Source organism: Pithys albifrons, chromosome Z (genome assembly GCF_047495875.1).
Source record: "Pithys albifrons albifrons isolate INPA30051 chromosome Z, PitAlb_v1, whole genome shotgun sequence".
In the NCBI taxonomy this organism is placed as follows: domain Eukaryota; kingdom Metazoa; phylum Chordata; class Aves; order Passeriformes; family Thamnophilidae; genus Pithys; species Pithys albifrons.
Genome location: NC_092497.1, coordinates 3,905,543 through 3,924,429, shown reverse-complemented (window position 1 = coordinate 3,924,429; position 18,887 = coordinate 3,905,543). Strand labels below are relative to the sequence as shown.

The 18,887-nt window shown below is 43.9% G+C and overlaps 1 protein-coding gene across 6 annotated transcripts in view; it reads left to right on the top strand.

Moving 5' to 3' along the window:
* SETBP1 (SET binding protein 1) overlaps positions 1-18,887 on the top strand; it is a 267,117-nt gene that overhangs the window by 32,971 nt on the left and 215,259 nt on the right. The gene's annotated exons all lie outside the window — the stretch shown is intronic.

Here is an 18,887-nt window from a genome sequence, read left to right as displayed (position 1 = left end):
GAGCAAAATTAGAAAATGAACTTTACAGGTTTCAATTTTACTACTCTTAACACTTTAGGACTGTTTGGTGGAGGTTTTGTTTGAGTTCAAGGTCATGATTCGTATTGGTTTTTAGGTTGTTTGAACCTGTATTACCCACATCCTCAATTCATTTTGTTCTTAATTGAATGAATGCTCAGGAGCCTTTCACGTGTATTTTAGCACCTGAGTTTCAATGCTATAGTTGCAAGTGGTAGTGAGTGACCCAGCATGTGTGAAGTTATGTCACTTGAGGTGCATCTTGCTGACTTGAATAAGCTATGGCAGGGGGAAAAAATACCCAAGTCAAGCCTCACCTTCCTCTAACTGTTATCTTTTGATAGACAATGAACATTCTTTTGGCAGGATTTTTGCTCTGCAATGCTGACTTTTATGCCTACCTTATTCAAGTTTGGCAACTCCTTCTTGTTACCTACTGGATGAGTCTTCTGCTCAGAGAACCTTCCCCTGCTCCTGGGGGTAGCACAGCTGCCCTGCCCAATGAGGATTTCCCTTCAAGGCCTTTCGGGGATAAGGGCTTTCCTGGTCTGGCACTGAGAAAGGAGCCAAGCAACAGTCTCAGCCTAGACAAAAGGCAAACTCGACCTACTATTTATGTAGTTACTTAAACATGATTTAACCTAAATAATGCACACTGTGACTTGGCTGGAGCAGAGGGGGAGGGGAAGGAGAGGAGCTTGTTTCTAATGAGCTGGGAGACAGCACAATTAATTACATATGAAGGACAGATAACTGACAGCAAACTGTCTACAGTAGAAAGAAACAAAATACTGATGTGAACAATTAAAGCGCCCATGTGACTGAAGGGTCAGCGATTTCTCATACAGCAGGCAGCCCGGCACAGCCCCTGGAGAGCCACAGGGGATGCTCGGCTGAGCGGGAGGCCAGGTGGGCAGAGGTTTTGCAGAGCTCCACCATCAAAGCTGAGCAGGCATTTCTAAGGCTGACAGGCAGCACTCTGGGCATTATTTTCATCACATGCACTCTTGACAGTGGAACCGTTAGCTACTAATCTCAGCAACACGTGGGATGGGGAGGAGGGTGGGTGAGGCAGAGGAGCAAAGGTTCCATTGGCAATTAGGCAGCTGCCTCAGGATGTTGCTGGCCATGTGAAGAAGAGCTGCTGTGACAGAGGCTTCTCTTCCCTTTTTTCCTTAAAAATTGTTTACTTTCCTCTCCACCTTCCAGATGTGGAAGCACAAATCCCTGCTGCTGGTGGTTGAATTCTTTGAAGAACATGGTCAGAGATTTGCATCCTCTCTGCTCCCCCTCCCTAAAGTGCAGTGAAGTCTGGCATAACTTATCCCCCACAGCACCCCTTTCATCCTCCCCTCTCTGCCAGCCCATCCTGCGGTCAGCCCTTGGCTGTAAAGGTTTGGAGGTAAAGGCCGATGGATTAGCCTGGGGAAGGGCAAAAGGTTAAATGAGCAGGGCTAGCAGCATGCAAAAGGCTATGATTGAAATATTTGCTGAATGCTGACAGGCAGCAGAATAGAGGCAGACAAGTGGCAAATTTCTGTTTTCTCCTCTAATTGAGAAAATATTTTGGGTGGTATTCAGACAGACTGCAAATTGAGACTGGTGAAGTCAAACAGCCAGGGAGCAGAAGGATGGGAGGACTTCAGTGAAAACATTATTCCCATTAAACCTGTTTCCACGAACTTTGCACTTACTCTCATGGAAATCACTGGAGCCTGGTGCTTATGCTTTGCATGATCATTTTAACCATGTAACCACAGAGTCAAGATCCTGCTGTCTGAAATCAGGATGTCTCACAAGCAGAATTTGACCCACTGATGGTGTTTTGCAGCCACAGAAGTCTCACTTCCATGGAATCATGGAATGGTTTGGGTTGGAAGGGACCTTCAGGATTATCTAGTTCCAATCTCCTGCCATGGGCAGGGACACTTCCACTAGATCTTGTTGCTCCAAGCACCATCCAACCTTGCTTTGCAAGGGTAACTTATCGTGTGGAGCTGCTACCATGAAAAATCTGAGTGTTGTGAGGATCCATCTCTGATCTGCTGGACAGGAGATTAATGAGATTTGATGATATATTGATAAAACATGACAACTACTCAACCCTTGATTATGTCTCCTTATAGAGTGGCTATTACGCAGCTGTGTTTCAAGCCTGTGTAATGCATGATGCCTGTGTGTGTGGGCAGGGCTATTACAGTCATTGTGGAAGTGAAGGGAGAGAAATTGTGTTTGTCTGGTGCATTACAGGTCAGCTTCACTGATTTCTGCCTAGACCAAGCCCTGTGGCATTCCTTGCTTGCTCCTGGATGTGGGTAGGAAGCTATGGTGACACTTGGGAGAAGAAAAATCCAGGTTGATATGGCCAAGAGCAGTTAGCTTGCCTTTCACACCCTGACATGTTCCTCCAAGGCATGATTTAGTCCTGCACATACCCTAAGTCTTCTGCTTCCCCCTTCCACAAATGCTCCTTCTAGAGCTGACAATGTACTGAGAAGGTTTCAATTACCATAATTTTGTTCTTTCTTAGAAATATGGGGTTCATTAAGAAGTCGAGGAGAAGGGAAAGAAAGATATAGAAGAAAACAGTTCCTCAAGTCAAAAAGCAGCATGAGGATCAGTGAATTTTATGCTTCCTTATATATGCTCTTGTCAAAAAGCTTGGAAACTGACTTATAAAATGTTTTCTGGAGAATGCCATAGCTGCACTAGAGGAAGGTTTTGCCAGAGATGTACCCTATTTGTGGCCAGAAAATTGTGTTGCGTTTGGGTCCTTGAAGACTTATGTGCTCCTTAAAGACACTGAAGAGGCAGTCAAGAGATTTTTAATGGCCAGTATGGGCTTACTTAAAGCTTCAGCATTTATCAGCAGGCCTAACTCTTTGTTTTTAAGCAAAAGGAAAGAGAGCTTACCTGGCTTTTTGTATCAGCTTCAAGTGAGGCATGCTGAGGTCTGCCAGGGTCCCCTTCTGTTGGCCTTACACTACAGCTGGCCCTGAAAAAGCATTTGACAGGGTTGGGCAATACTCCTGCTGGTGGAGCAAGGCAAGAGATGACTCTTCCTGCATACGGCTGTGAAGCAGCTGGTGTGTTGGTTGCTCGGCACTGTAGATTTGTGCCTTGATTCAGGAGGCCTGTGATGGGAATGAGCAGCACAGTCACTGCCTTTCAATGGGGAAACTGAGGCACTAACATGGAGCATGTCCAGCAAAAGAATCAAGCAATTGAGGGAGCTGGAGGGGCTCAGCCTGGAGAAAAGGAGGCTCAGAGGAGACCTTCTCGCTCTCTGCAACTCCCTAACAGGAGTGAGGAGGTGGGGGTGGCTCTGCTTCCAGGAAATAAGGGAGAGGATAAGAGGAGACAGCCTCTAATTGCCCCAGGGGAGGTAGACACTAGCTATTGAAAATTTTCTACACCAAAAGATTTGTCCAGCCCTGGAAGAGGCTGTCCAGGAAAGACAGTGGTGGAGTCCCCATCCTTGGGTGGGGGGGTTTGAAAGACATCTGGATAGGACACTTGGGGACATGGCTTAATGGCAGGCTTGGTAGAGCTGAGGGAATGGTGGGACTTGATCTTAAAGGGCTTTTCCAACATAAACAATTCCATGATTCTGTGCATCCCTCTGCATAATAATTCATGTCAGCATGAGCTGAAAGTGAAGCCCCCAGCTCATTCAGTCATCAAACCATTCTCCTGTCTTTAAATCACAGGTCTGTCTTGACCTTCCCTTACCCCCCTCAGTCTCTGCCTGGGTTGCACAAGTGAGAACAAAGTGACACTTGTTTGCTTCCTCCAAAGGGCTCACTCAAGCAGGTGATTGTCTTGCCTCCTTTTGCAGTTCCAAAACAAAGCGTTGAAGTGTTGTCCTGGGATGTAAAACATCCCATATATTCCCCCAGGACTAGATTTTTGCTTTCTGAGTGCAAGTGGCATTGAATAAAAAGAGGTCAAAATTACAGGATAAGGGGAATAATTCCCAGGTACTGAAATTAGGAGAAAAATGTGAGCACTACTCCTAAGCACTCCTTATAGGGCGTGGAGGGAGGGAGGTGTAACAGTTCCAGCTGCAGCCTCTAAAGATCAGATCATTCATTTGTATCCCTACCAGGACAAAGAAAACACCAAAAACCAAAAACCAACCAACCAATCAAAAATACCACTCCTAAACAGACCCCTCCCAAAAAAAAACCTCCACAAAACCCAAAGTAAATAAACAAACAAACAAACAAACCACCCCAAAAATGCAAGAGGATGGGAAGACAGTCAAATTAATTTCAAAACTTGTCACTGTTGATTTGGTTTGGGGCTGTTGAAAGGCCAGCAGATCTGAGACCAACAGAGAACTTTGTCTTGCAACAAAACCATGTCTTGCAGCAAGGACCATGATGCTTAGCCATGAACCCCTGTTCACCTTCAAAAGGGAAGTTTCTCTCTTCTGTTTGCAGCAAGGAAGGTTTGACCACAAATATTTTCAGCACATGTGCTGTGTCATGTTTACGTGAAGGTTTGGGGTTTAATTGCAGTCAGTTTTGTACCTCCAAACCCAGGGGCATCCAGTATACTACTCAAGGAATTGGAAACATGGATTTTGTGCTTAAAATGAAAATGTGAATTCATTAAACTTCCTCTGTTTTGATCTCACTTCTTTTGAATAAGGGATATGACAGAACAAGCCATCCTCTGTGAGAAAGGAGTTAGTTCCTAGGGTCTACAAAGCACTTTGAACCCCAAAATGGTATCAAAGTTTCATTTCATTTTATTTGGCCTGTTCTGGTTTCTAGTCAAAATGAGAGAAACACAAAAAGATCTGGAGTCAGTGCTGCTTTTGTTTTTGTGTGTCAATTTGAAACCCTTAAAATGAAAGGACAGTGAGACAGGAAATATAAACTGAAACTGAGCAGAGGACTGAAGTGGAAAATCTGCTGGGGTGTCTTCCTCTGAAGGCTGAGTTCACCCCAGAGGGGGAAATTGTACTTTTTCACATAACAAAAAGAGAAGAGCTTCTGTCAGGGGACTGATGAGTCTGATCACCTCAAAAGTTTTAATTTCTAAAATAATACCTGCAATATCAACTTCTTAAAATGGACTTTTTAAAATTTTTTTTTTTTTTGTGGGGAGAGCCAGACCACTTTAGATATCACTTTTTAGGGGAAACTGTGGCTCAAAGCTGTAACCACAGTTGCCACAGGTTATTCATACATGATATTGCTGTTCCAAAAATCTTAAATTTCACAATTTCCAGGCTAATGCTTTATTTTCCATGCCATAGTGTTTCTCCAGGGTCATCATCTCCAGGTGCTCAGGATTTTATATTGAGAAGAACCAGTTTCTGATCAGAAGTTTAGAAATTTGCTCAGTTCACAAAAGATTTGTTTTTCTCTCCCTGCATGTTGTTTCTGGTTCTCAGCAACTCATTTCCCTGTAAGAAGTTAAAGGAGCCTTCTACATGACACAGAGTTTCAGTGAAGTAGGGACCAAAACCAACTATGTCTGAATAAATGTCTTGTTTGAGTGTTTGTAATCTGACTCAGCAGCCCAGACCTTGATTTTTATCTTCTCAGAGGAGTGGGTGGAAGGGATGGGTGATAACAGTTCAAAGCAATGCAGTTCCTAGCATCTGAGGCTACAAGGAGGGATGGTGTTTTACAGTAAGGCCTATCAATATCTTGAAGTCATTAATTCAGCTGTTTTTCCTGTTGCTCTAACATTTTAGGACTGGGCTGGAGGCTCAGATCATCCATATGTCCTACAGGACACTTTGCTTTTTTGGATTTTTTAGGAATTACAGATATACTTCACTCTTCCCTTACTGACTTTGTTATATCTCAAACGAATATGATGAGCAAGCTTAGGTGAAAGTGATCATCAAATGTGAGAAAGATGGTTAAGAAACATGGAAGAGAGTTGATAAATTTGATAAGTTTGGTTGGAAAAGTCTCCCTCAGATTTTGAACTACAATAAAGTTTTTCTTGCAAAAATTTAATTGTTCTATCAAAACTTAAAATGCGCAAAAATTTCAGTGTATTTCAGTGTATTTTTTGGACTTCAGACATGCACAGAAAAACCTACATTGCCTTTGGGGAATTCAAATGAAAATAAGCATGCTTCTTTTTCACCACATTTGGCTAGATAAGAGAGATCACTGTGCATTTATTTGTTTATTTCTTAAGTGACACCATTATTTTAACAAGTCCACCCTGAGGATTTGTAAGCATTCACGTTCCTCCTGCTGCTTTGGTTTATGTCTTTGAAGCTCCAAGCAGGCCAGGAAGAAGGCTGGTTCTGGCTGGCAGGAACTGTGCCTGCCACAGCTCTGCTTCTCTGCCTGGGCTGACCCTGGCCTCTGATGGGAATTAAGAGGTTTTTGGTTGTGTTTCATCTCATTTGTGGCAAACTAGGCTGCCTGGCTACACCACAAACTTTTATGTTACCATTCTGTTTCCTGTAATTTTCAGTCCAGCTCTTGCAGGAGCAGAAAGTCGTAGGTTTAGGTCCAGTTTTAAACAGTGGATTGTGACCTGTTATGACTCAAAGCCCTGGTTTGTTGTTTTTTTTTAATTTCCAAACAGGATGCTGAGACAGCTGATATGGAAAATTGGGGGTGGCAAAGGGCCTTAAAGCACTCCTAAAAGTGAGAACTCAGTAAGAACTACCAGCTAAGACAAACCTGACAGCCTTACATCAACACTCATAGGCTTCATGGTTGTGAGATGTGGGATTCTTAGGACAGGAGGGGCTCAGATCTCCATAGAATCATAGAATATTCTGAATTGGAAGGGATCCATAGGGATCACTGAGTCCAAGTCCTGGCCCTGCACAGGGCAGCCTCAAAAACCTCACCATGTCCTTGAAAACATTTTCCAAATGCTTCTTGCACTCTGGCAGACTTGGGGCCATGACCACTTTCATGGGGAGCCAGTTCAATGCCTAACTACCCTCTGGATGAAGAAACCTTTCATAGTATCTGGCCTAAACTTCCACGGACACAACTTCATGCCATTCCCTCAGGTCCTTCACTGGTTACCAGAGAGGCTTCAGACTTCTCTCACGTCTTTGACTCATCGTACTGAGGATGTGGTTGTGCTTCCTCGGCCAACAAGTGACAGCATGCCACAGAAGTAGTCCCTAAATGTGCTGCCCATTTGTCAGCATGGCTAGGTATGATATGGCACTGAGGAACCTGCTCTTTAAAAGTGACAATTATCCTTTGGCCTTTGTGAGGCCAAGATGGGCAAACACAGTCCCTTAAGTTCCACTAGTAGTGGTCTTGTAGCTGCTGGAAGTTGATTTATCGTGATTTAGATGGATTCAGGATGCTTGAATTAATCCAATATTTGTGTGGGACAGCTTTGAAGGTGTGAGTTTCTGCTGCATAAATCAAGGAGTCATGGTTGAACACCTCAGGTATTCTAGATTAAGATGATCCTTGCATTGGTTTGAAAAACTACTCTGAGGCCCATTGAAGAAATCCTGTAATGAAAAGATTTCTTACCATTAAACATGGGAGAAGGGAAAGAATCAGAGAGACTTAAAGTTATTTTCAAAATACAAAAACCTTGGAGGGAAAGCAAGTCAAGGATCGCAAAGCATTTCAGTGTCATGCCAGTAGCATAGACATGAGAGGGCAACATCTTCCATTAGCAAAGCATGCAGATGCAGAGTATTTTGAAAGCTCTTTACAGAGAGTGGAAATGTGTAATTATGTGTTTCTGAAATGGCTTGGTGGTCAAAAGCTCCAGTCAGAGAGGTGAAAGATGGTACCTGCTGCTCCTTGACCTGCTGCAAATGGCATCCCGGGAGTGGGCAGTTAGTGGATTTCCTGTGGCTTTTCCTCTTGGCAGCAAAATGGCCAGTGTCCTGATTCCCTTCACAGGATGAATTGGTTGGTTTGTGGAAAACTGTGACCACAGGGGATCACAGTGTTCAGGAGTCAGCTTGAGTGCCATCAGCTCAGTGTTGATCACTCCCAGCTCCCACATCTCTAAACAAAAGCACAAGAACTAACCCTCCCCTTCCCTGTTTTTCCATATGGTGCCATCTTCTCATTGATTTTATTGCAGGTCATTGTTATGCCTAACTCAGGTATTCTGATTTAATGTGCATTGGACAGATTGTGGTGGGCACAATTCCCCTTTCCCTCCATCTTATTCCCATAGAATAATGTAACATGATCTTTAGCAAATCCCTTTCTGTTTAAAGGAAAATCCAAACCAAGGAATCAGATTGATCGCTGTCTCTGCGTGCTCTTCTGTTCTCTGGAGCACCTTCCCAGTGTAGTAACATGAAATGTAAAGACTGAGGAACTTGACCTGGCAGGTGCCAGCTCTTGGGAATACAAATGTTCAGCTATAGGAAATATCTTTGCTGCAGCAGTGCTGTGGAAGCAATTAAGTAGAGAATAATGGATGGGCTACAGAGAAGTGGAGGGAATGGCTCCACAGAGGTGCTTCATGTTGAGATCATAAACCACAACAGCAGAGCAAGGATGGACTAGTGATGTCAGCCAAAACTAGTGGTGGGATTCATCTCACAGAGGACTTCTCTCTGGCTGTTGTTACTGCTGCTGCTGCTTTTAACGGTTCCTAAATCTGGAGGTGCCGCCGCAGGTGACTGCAGTGTTAAAGGTGGAAACGCTGCCGTGTTTCAGTTTTAGGTGAACTTCTGGTTTTTGTCTCCACTGTCACAACTATTTTTCATTCACACCTTACTTCTTCCTTTCTGAAGGCTGCAAGTGGACTACTTGGATTGGAAAAGCGTGAGGCACATGGTGGGATTATTGGTGTTGTCCTGTGCATGGGCAGGAACTGGGCTCCATGATCCTTGTGGATCACTTCACATCAGAACATTCTACAATTTTTTGATTCTATGTTAGGGACCACAAGCCCAGCTGCTGGAAAACTCCATGCAGGCTTTCCATTGGGGAACCCCTTACCACACTGTTGCTTACCTACATGTGCAGATGCAGATGTAGAAAAATGGGTAGCCTAGGACAGACAATGCTCGTATTGATCAGTGGTTGTAAGTAGAGGAATGATCCTGCATGAAAACATTCAGTCAGCTCAGATTTGCTCTGTTGCTGAGTCAGGCTGCAATGGAAAATATAAACTTGAATCAGAAGGTACTGCCTTCAGAAGGATCATCTCCCCTACTCTGTGTTTGGGAAGGACTCATGTGTAGGCACATGGCTAATGGAAGGGCTCTTTCCCTAATGGTCTGTGCGACAACACCTTTCCTTCTGGGAAGCATCTGGGGTTTATCTGTGCCCACACACAACCCCTGTTGCCTTGGAAAGAGGAGATCTACTCTTCCTCCCCATCCGCCTTTCCCTGCAGGGCCTTTCCCTCCATGATCTCATGGAGCTCTAATGGTAATTATCATTGTCTCGTGGCTCAGTGGTATCAGCCTCAAGACAAACCCACTGCATGGCTTTTGACACCCATCTCAGTGCGAGGCACATGTGCTCGTGCATACGCCTTTGTGCTCCCCATGTTTCACGCAACACAGGGAAACATAAGCTGAATTCTGCCTCTTGTTTCTTAGAGGTAAGAAACCTTGTGCAAAACCAGGTAAAAGGACTGAAAGGCAATTAACTTCCTTTTGGCACATGCACTCACCTCTGCACATTGTCTCATTGGAAGCTAAAAAAGAAAAAGCAGTAAAAGGTGTTGCAAAAAGTTTTCTTACTCTCTTTTCACTCTGCTGTGTAAGTGGCTTAGTAGTCGTACATTTTAGAAAACTGTTTTTCAGGTTAATGTTTTGTTTGGACTTTTTTAATTTTGAAGTTTTGATTTCATCTTCAAAATCAAGCATAACTTCTGTTATACCCACAGCCATGCTCCCACACTTTCTCCCCACCCTGGCACAGATGTTTGGTGATGGTGAGCCAACGCAGTTCCTTGAGGTAGCCTCTTTTCTTTTTCCTTTAAAAATAATAAAACTCTGCTTTCTGCACATTGCAGGGGTGAAAACAAATTTGAGACAACGTGGAAATAATGAGGTGCTTTGTGATCATTCTATTTTTTTCTCTTCTGAATTCTTTCTTGTCACTTTATTTTCCTCTGGTTTTGCATGGTCAGGAGCATGGGAAATTAGGATGCATCAAAACCTAATGCAACTTCCCTCTCTCAGTCACACCTTTCCTTGCTGTAGTCTGTGTGCTACTATAAAAAAAAAAAAAAAAAGAAAGGTGATTTGGAAAGTTAAAGAAGATCTTAGCCCAGCATCAGACTCATCATGCTCTGAAGAACCTGTGGTTTTTTTCTCCATCCTGCTTCAGGAGATGAGGCTCTCTTTTTGCCTTCTCTTCTGTCTGGAGGTTTTTCAGTGGGAATCTCCTTGCTGAAGTGTGGTGCCTCCTTGCCAGGGGAGCAGCACATGGGTTGATCCCTGTGAACAGGTTAAATAAACAGGACTATGTTTGGGTTAATTGTCACTGATTGTGCTACTCTCCATTACTGATCTCTGGGAGCCTGGCCAAGGAGCAGATGTAAAAGACAGCATCATCACCTCTCTCCTCGTCCTCATTGTGTCTGGGTTTATCCTTTTTCTTTTCCTTATGCTCCCACTCCTTTTTATTTCCTTTCCTTTTCTTTTATTTTCTTTTTTTCCCTCTATTTTTTTTTCCTTTGGCTGAGCAAAATAGGCCAGATGGCAATGAGGGGAACAGACAACAAGTGAGCCATGGCATATGGGCAGCCTGTTTAATTTTGACTCCTGTTGGGAAGTGGCTTGCAGGGAGATAAGTTACAAAAGCAGAAGAGGAGGAGGAGTGTGTGATGGAGGGGAGGGCAGGAGGAAGGAGAGACCTTTTTTGGGATGAAGCAGCCCAGCTGAGGGAATCCAGGGCACAGGGGACTGAAACCTTGGCTACATTCCTGACACAAAGCAGTAAATTAGCTGTTTCCATGTCAGTTTTTGTAGGAAGTCTTTTTGGCTGCACACAGGAAGGAAAGATGGAGATGTCTGCCTGAAAGAGGAGGAGGAGGACATATCTCCAATTTCCACCTCACCCACCTTGCCCCAGGCAAGGTCCAGCCAGGTTTAGGAGCTGGGATGCAGAGGCATTTGCCCAGCTGCAGAAGAGGGGTCATGTTGCTCTAGATGATTTTTTTCTGTGTACATAGACTTGTTTATATTTTGCTCCTACTGGCATCAATGGGAGATCATCCACTCTAGACTTCTTTGATGCAAAAGACATGACTGTAAGTTTTGAAACAAAACTAAGCAAAAGACTGGCACAAAACAAACTGAAAGGCAGCTTAATAATAATGTAATTGACAGTGATTCCCCTTTCCATCTCTTTTGGCCTCCATTTTCCTCTCTCTCATTTTCCTTTTTAAATTCAATATGCTATCTATCAGCTTCTTCCTAACTATTTACATTGCTCACGCATTTTGGATTTTGCTGCCTGAGACCAAAGGGAATCTTGCCTTGAATGGGTCTCAATGATTTAGGAACAAAATTGGAGTTAATTGCACTAAAGTATGGATATATGAAGCTTGCTGGCTTTGTTTTGATGAACTGGGACTTTGGGAGAAGGTGAGGAGAGGTAGGTGTACTTTTTCTTAGTTTTTATAAATGTGTTGCTTTTGGATCCCAACCTAATTGAAATGTAGTTTAAAACGGCTACGCAGTTTAGGAACTTGAGAAGCTTTATTTGTGCTGATGCTCAGTGGATTTGGTATTCCTTGGTACAGGCTCTCAACACCTTCCCCCAGAGGCATTTTTAAAAATCACTCATTTTGGCCAACGGCATACTAATTTTGTTCCATTTTGTCCTCTTTGATGGGAACAAGCGTGGAATCCCAGTACAATTATCACACGCCTGGACCATTTGGAGTTCTGTGCATATTACAAGCACCTTGACTGGTGAAGTGGGACTCCATCTCGACATGCCCATAGATGTGATTCAGCTATGAGCTCCATGCTTGTGCTTGGCAGATTGGGAAAACTATACAAACCAATTAGCTGTGGAAATCCCGAGCCCTGTTGGCAGGATACAGATGATCCTGGACCACAGTTGTGCTCTGCGCCTGCACAAAGAACTTTTTATATCACATTAATTCTGTAGAGAAGTTTTTGTTCACCAGAGAGTCTGCAAAGAAATCATTATGCATCACTGGCTTGGTAGAGCAGAATTTTAACTTCCAGCTCAGGCACTCCTCTACTGATTAGTTTTAACATGAAATAGAAACACAAGCCTGTGATTTATTAGTGAAATATTTAAGATAGATTGTTAAATTATTCAAATAGCAGAGTTTAAAGCAGGCAAGAAAAAAAAAAGGGCATCCAAAACCTCAGTTTTCCTGAATTTGAAATTGAAAAGCATACATTTAGACTTACTAGATATCAGAAAAAAAGTACTATTTTAGTGTGAAGAAAAACATATTTTAGAGGGAAATTTTTCAACCTTATTATCCTCCCAACAAACTTAACCTTTACTGTTTTTCTAATTGATCCCTGCAGACTCTGTTTCATCTGCAGTGCTAAGAATTGTTGCAGTCTCCCATCATTTCCTACCACTCATCTACAACCTATTTGGGCACTTGCCCAGCCTGGCTGCAGTTTTCTTCTTTCTATGAAAGCTAACGGAGAGTCTTTTTGTCTTGCTGTTGATAAACCAGCCAAGCACTTCTTCAGTCTGCTTGCTTGGGGTTTCTATATCACGTCATCTTGTCTTGCATTGGGTGTTGGTCTTCCATCTTGCCTTGGAAAACCTTGCCTTTGCCCAGTTTCCCTCTGGTATCTGTATAACATTATCACAAGGAACATTAGACATGTCTTCTTAGAGGAGGAGATAGGAGTCATTCTCATGGTCTGTAAGGACTACACAGTCATAGCAGTAGTAATGTAGACTAGTGAAAAAAAATTAAACATATAGGGGGTTTTTGGGGAACTTTACCATTCATTTCCTAGAATCACAGAAAGATTTGGGTTGGAAGGGACCTTAAAACTCATCTGGTTCCACTCCCCTGCCATGGGCAGTGACACTTTCCACTAGACGAGGTTGTTCCAAGCCCCATCCAACCTGTCCTTGAACATTTCCAGGGATGGATCCTTATCTAACTTTTCCCCCCAACTTTTGAGATAAAATACATGAGAATTGATGCATCCCAAGGAAAATTTACTGTTTTCACTTTGTTTACTTAAGTTTCGCCAAATCTGAGAGAGCTTACTAGCTCCCACAGTGTGACACACAAAAAGGAAAGGTGATTATTAGACTTCGACACATCTTCAGTGAAAACATATGAGAAATATGCTTCAAGGTTCATAGATGGCTTTGAAAATTTTAGCCCTTTCTCTTCATCTGCTCACATTTCAGCACAAAAAAAGAAGCATTTTTCAAGTATGACCTCCCCAACAAGATCTCAGTCTTGAGTTGTGCATCTCAAGAGGAGAGGACTTTTGAGGTCTGAGTCTTTCAAACATGTGGCAAGCTGAAAAAAATATAATTAAGATAGGCAAATCCAAACAGTACTTTTGCAATTCTTTTTATGTATGTGTTTGTGTGTGTCTGTATTCTACTTTTCCACCTGCCTTCAAAGTGAAGTGGATGAAAAGGGTTTGCTTGGCCTTTTTGTTGAAGGGGGAAGGGTGCTATTTTTGTGTAGTGCTGCAAGACAGATTCTGCAGGTGAAACTACCCCAGCAGGGGCAATCCTGCCCAGAGGGGACAACTTCAGGAACTGAAGACTGAAGCAAGGTTTTTTGGGTTGGGGTTTTTTTTCCCATTTTTATTTTGTGGATTGTTGTGCCGTGGGACCAGGTCCTTTATGGCATGTATGAGTGGGGTTTATGGAGCAATCAATTCCATCAGCAGCAGTGGGAATTGTATAATGTTTCAACCTTTCATAATAGAGTGTGCGTGTGTGTGCGTGTGCGTGCGTGCGTGTGTGTGTGTGTGTGAGCTGAAAGCATGGCTGGGAGGGAAGTGGAGGTGAAATGTTGGGCTTTTTTTTGCCCTTTTTTTTTTTTTTAACTGGGAAAGAGCCTGTCTGAATTTCTTTATGCTTTTCAAGCTCAGGGATGAGAGAGAGCGTGTGTATGTGTGCGAGTCTGTGCCCATACAGTCGCTCAAGTGGGAAAAAACCCCATTTGTGGTTCACACAGGAGGAATTTCTGATGGAGACAACAGCACTAAGCAGAGAGGCACATCCTGATCTCTAGCAAGTGAGGGGCACGCTGGTGCACACACGCACACAACACATACTCTCCGGGCGCTCTGCATAATACGTGCAAAGCGCTGCCCTTTAATGAACGTAACCTATGGCGGCTGGGATGCAGCCGGCCAGACCTCGCCATTAGTAAACTGGGAGCATTCTTCTCCTTTTTAGTCCCTTTCAATGCCAGCCCTGCGGTTTGATCTCCCTTGAATGCTGCTCCCCCTCATTTGGGGCTCCAATTCTGAGAAGATTTGGCGCATTGTTTGAGGTCGCAGGATGTCGGATTGATTTCGGAGCTTTTGTATTGACTCCGGGCCCCTGAATGAAGCTGTCATGTGTGTCTGTGGTTGGCTAGCAGGCTGTCCGGCTGCAAGCTGTGCCTTCCTTTGTTGTTTAGGCCTCATTGAGCTGAGGGAAGAGGCTCATTTCAGGGTGATTTACCACCACCCAAACACCAGCTGTCTGTTGTACTGCCGCTTGCCTCCACCTTGGATTCAGTTCTTGTTTCGCCGCTTCTCTCCCACTCTTCCACTATAGGCACATGGGTACTGGTTCTTCAAAATGTGTGGATCACCCTGACAGAACAGCGTAAAAAAACATGATAAACACTTAATGTGTTTTTCTTTCTAATGGCATTTGTGCACCCATGGGGATTTTAGAGATCACTGTTGCAGTGCTATACATAGAAGCATTGAGTAGTATCTCAAGTTGGAAGGGATAAACGAGTCCAGTCCTGGCCACAAGGATAAACGAGTCCAGTCCTGGCCCTGCACAGGACAGCTCCAAGAATCACACCATGTGCCTGAAAGCCTTGTTCAAATGTTTCTTGAACTCTGGCAGACTTGGGGCTGTGACCCCTTCCCTGGGGTGGTTCCAGTGCCTGATCATCCTCTGTGTCGTTCTGCCAGCTCCCTGGGGCAGAGGCTTCTTTCAGTACTTTCAATGGCTATTGCCCCAAACAGAGGAAGGCTGATGAAAACTGAGCAGGTCAGAGCCCAGCTGGACCTGTCAGCCATTGCAAGGTGCATGACACGGTGCTGCTAAGCTGAGCCCACCTCTCCACCTGAGTTTTAAAGCCCACAGACTTGGGAGAGCAGGAGCAAGACAGGATCCTTTCATTAATCCCAGCCAGCTCCTCCAGAGCACAGAACCTGGCAGCTCCACGGAGGCCCACCGGTGCCATGTGCCTTGTGTCTGACTCCTTTAAAAAGGGCTGGCAGCACTGCCTGGGATGGCTCTGGGCAATGCCACTGTGATTTGCGTTGTGCCCCTGAGCCTCACCCAGAGCCACTGGCGTGAAGCGAGTTGTGACCAACCCTCATTTGACTTCTAGGTGACGCAGTTTGGTATTTCTCGACCACAGTCTGTTAAAATTGGCAACTGCTCAGCTCCTGTCACCCGTGCAGCTGAGATAATTAAGCCTGTTACTATTATTATGGTTTTTATTTCTTTTTCTGCCAACTTTGGCCAACTGCTGGAGCCCACAGTGCAAATAGGTGGATGAGGCTGAAGAGATCTCCTATAAGAGGTGGGATGATGTGACATACGTGCTTTGTCAAGGAGCCTTCTTGCTCTTTGCCTTGGGAAGGTGATGTCTGACAATGCGTAGGAGCCAGCAGAAGGTAAAGTGAGCTTGCCTGCTTCAAAACGTTGTGTCTACCTGCTTCTAAAGCATAGCATCTTTTCAAAAGCAGGTAGTACATCTGTGAGATTTCAGGATAACTGTGCGCCTCCTAGACTCTGTAATTAAAAGACCAGACAACATGGAAATGATGCTCCATGAATTAAGACCAAACATCTATAATACCTGGCGAGATGAGGCTCCTCTCTTTGCAGTGTTCTTCTGCCTTCCCTAAGTGCATAAGGTGCTGCTGGACGAAGGAGGGAGGGATATATTAGGAGGCTACAACCACAGCAGGATAACCAGAGCGAGGTATTTTAATTTCTTAACAAACTCCTTGGGCACTAGAAAGTGTAAAATAACATACAGATAAACAAACAAAAACTCCCTAACCCTTTGCACCCTGGAGGGCTCTGTTTCAGATCACTGAATAAAAGCTGAAGCTGCATATGCATGTTTAATGTAACACGAGGCGTGTGCTGTGGAAAAGCATGCTTCCTTCTAATCTGGTTCCAGACAGAAGCATCCAAACAGAAGCCCCTTTTCCCTATCCCCACTGAACTGCTTGGTGTATGTGAGGAAACCTCTGAATGACAAGGCCTCCATCTGCTCTGGAACAGAGTTGCGACTGGCTGCAAATGTTGTCCATATGTTTTTTTTTCTTTTGCCTTTCAACTTAACTGCCTAATGTTAGACACGTATCCCCAAATTAAGCATCTGCTCATAAGAAGCTTTCCTAAAATAAGGTAGAGGTAGCAGCTCATTCAGCCAGTGCACACTAGGGGAGGTGTGTCTGCAGCTGGAAGAGGATGTGAGATTTATTCATCCAGTGCACTGCTTTCATTTGATTTTTTTTAGGGAATGGAAGAGTCCCTTCATTCTTGTATAGTCAGAGAAAAAAAAAAAACTACCAGGTTTCAGGTTCATATTCCCCTTCTAGTCTTGATTTCCCAGGTGATTACGGACAACGTCTTGCCGTTTCTCTCTGTTAAATAAAACTGGTGATATTTCCATTTGGACAGGAAAACATGACCATGGTCACATTAGAGCCACAAAAGGGTCTAAAAATGGGAGTTTTTCCTTGGCTTGTGTTTTAAAAAGGTGTTGAATTACCTTTTTCAAGTAATGGTTTTGCAGTGGATACTGGGAAAAGCTGACCATCAGCAAATATGTATGGATCTAGTTTCCAAATCAGGTGTGCACTCCTGCTATAGGCACTCTAAGGTGTCCTAGCAGAACATCAGCTACGTGTGAGGGAATATATGGCTCTCTCTTAGGTCCTCTTGTAGCTTCAACTTGTATCATATACTCTAGGATGGGTGGAAGGTGTTCTGTGGTTGGACAGCAAGACTCTCCCTGTGCTTCAGTTTCCTATCTCTATCATAATAATTTAATTAATACATTTGCTTTAACTTCTAATTTAAACACTTCTTTCTGAGGAATCATTTTCAAGTTTAAGAGATTATGGACTAATTTTAGAAGGACTATAGTAATGGGGCAAGAGCAAAATATCTTCGCTAGATTGGAGTCACAGACAGGGGATGCCAGTTGGAAGTAGTCCCCTGAACACCTCAGAGTTTGACAGGTTGCAGTCAGCAGCCCAAACATGAGGCACTTTGGTTGGGTATCACATTAGGTATCAGGAAAGCCTTTTTGGTGTCTTTTTTTTTTTCCCCAGCTTCTCTTTTGGAAAGAGGAAAAAGTTAATTTCTGCACATTATCTGACCTTGTTAGGGCTTGTGAGTTGCTGAGATCTTAGTTTGGTCACCAACGAAGAGATCTCACCACACCTGGCAGGTTGCATGGTCTCCCAAGGTGATGAAAAGTTTATCTGCCTGTAAGTCCTGTCACCAAGGGTCATCTCTCTCCTATGCCCTGACATTGAGCAATGGCTGCAATTCCTTTTAATCATGCCCTTTCCCTTCCTCATCATTTAGAACAGAGCACTTCCACTTGGCTTAACTCGATAACTGTGTCTCCTTTTCTATATAAATTAATCTAGCTGAAGTCTTGTGACTCTCCATGGCTGCACACAAGCATATTCTCCCTCTGTTCCCCAGCAGATGCTGAGAATGTTTATTTTTCAGCTGTGCACAGCAAAAGTCTGAAAATAGGCAACGTCTTCGTGTGCATGCCTATGGGAAGCAAGTAATTGTGACAGGTTTCTGAGGCCCCCGTTGGCTGTATTACAGTTTGAGTTCAAGGAGAGTTTTGATCTAACCTGGAATCCCAACCCTTTTCTGCCATGGTGATTTATCAAGATGTCCAGGTTTGATAAGCAACAAAAATGCTTTGGTGAAGAACCAAAGTGACTCAAATAATCCCCAGAAAAGCACCTTGTTAACATGAAGGACCTTGCTGCTCATACTCAATCTGATGTGTTTTCAACAAAAAAATGGTTTCTAAGCTCATCTTCATTCTCAAACTGTTGGTTGCAGGTAGAAGGAGAGTGAGGGGACTCTGCTGCTTTGCAAATCTCCGTTGGCCCCAAAATCCACCTCTGGAAATGTTCAAGGCCAGGCTGGATGGGACTTTGAGCAACCTTGTGTAGTGAAAAGTGTCCCTGTTCACAGCAGGGGGGTTGGAAATAAATGATCTTTAATGTCCCTTCCAACCCAAATATTCTATGATTCTATGTTATAGATATTGCAAGGTCTGCACCAGCTGTCTTGGGTGTTTCTAAGCTCATCATCATTCTCAAACTGTTGGTTGCAGGTAGAAGGAGAGTGAGGGAACTCTGCTGCTTTGCAAATCTCCGTTGGCCCCAAAATCCACCTCTGGAAATGTTCAAGGCCAGGCTGGATGGGACTTTGAGCAACCTTGTGTAGTGAAAAGTGTCCCTGTTCACGGCAGGGGGGTTGGAAATAAATGATCTTTAATGTCCCTTCCAACCCAAATATTCTATGATTCTATGTTATAGATATTGCAAGGTCTGCACCAGCTGTGTTGGGTGGGGGAGACTGTTGAATTCCTGGCAAAGATTTACCAGTGGCGAAGTGGACCCATTGTCCTACTGAGGGCAAGCCACATCTGTAGACTCTATTTAACCAAATCTAGGCGCAGCAGAAGCAAGTAGGCACTAACTG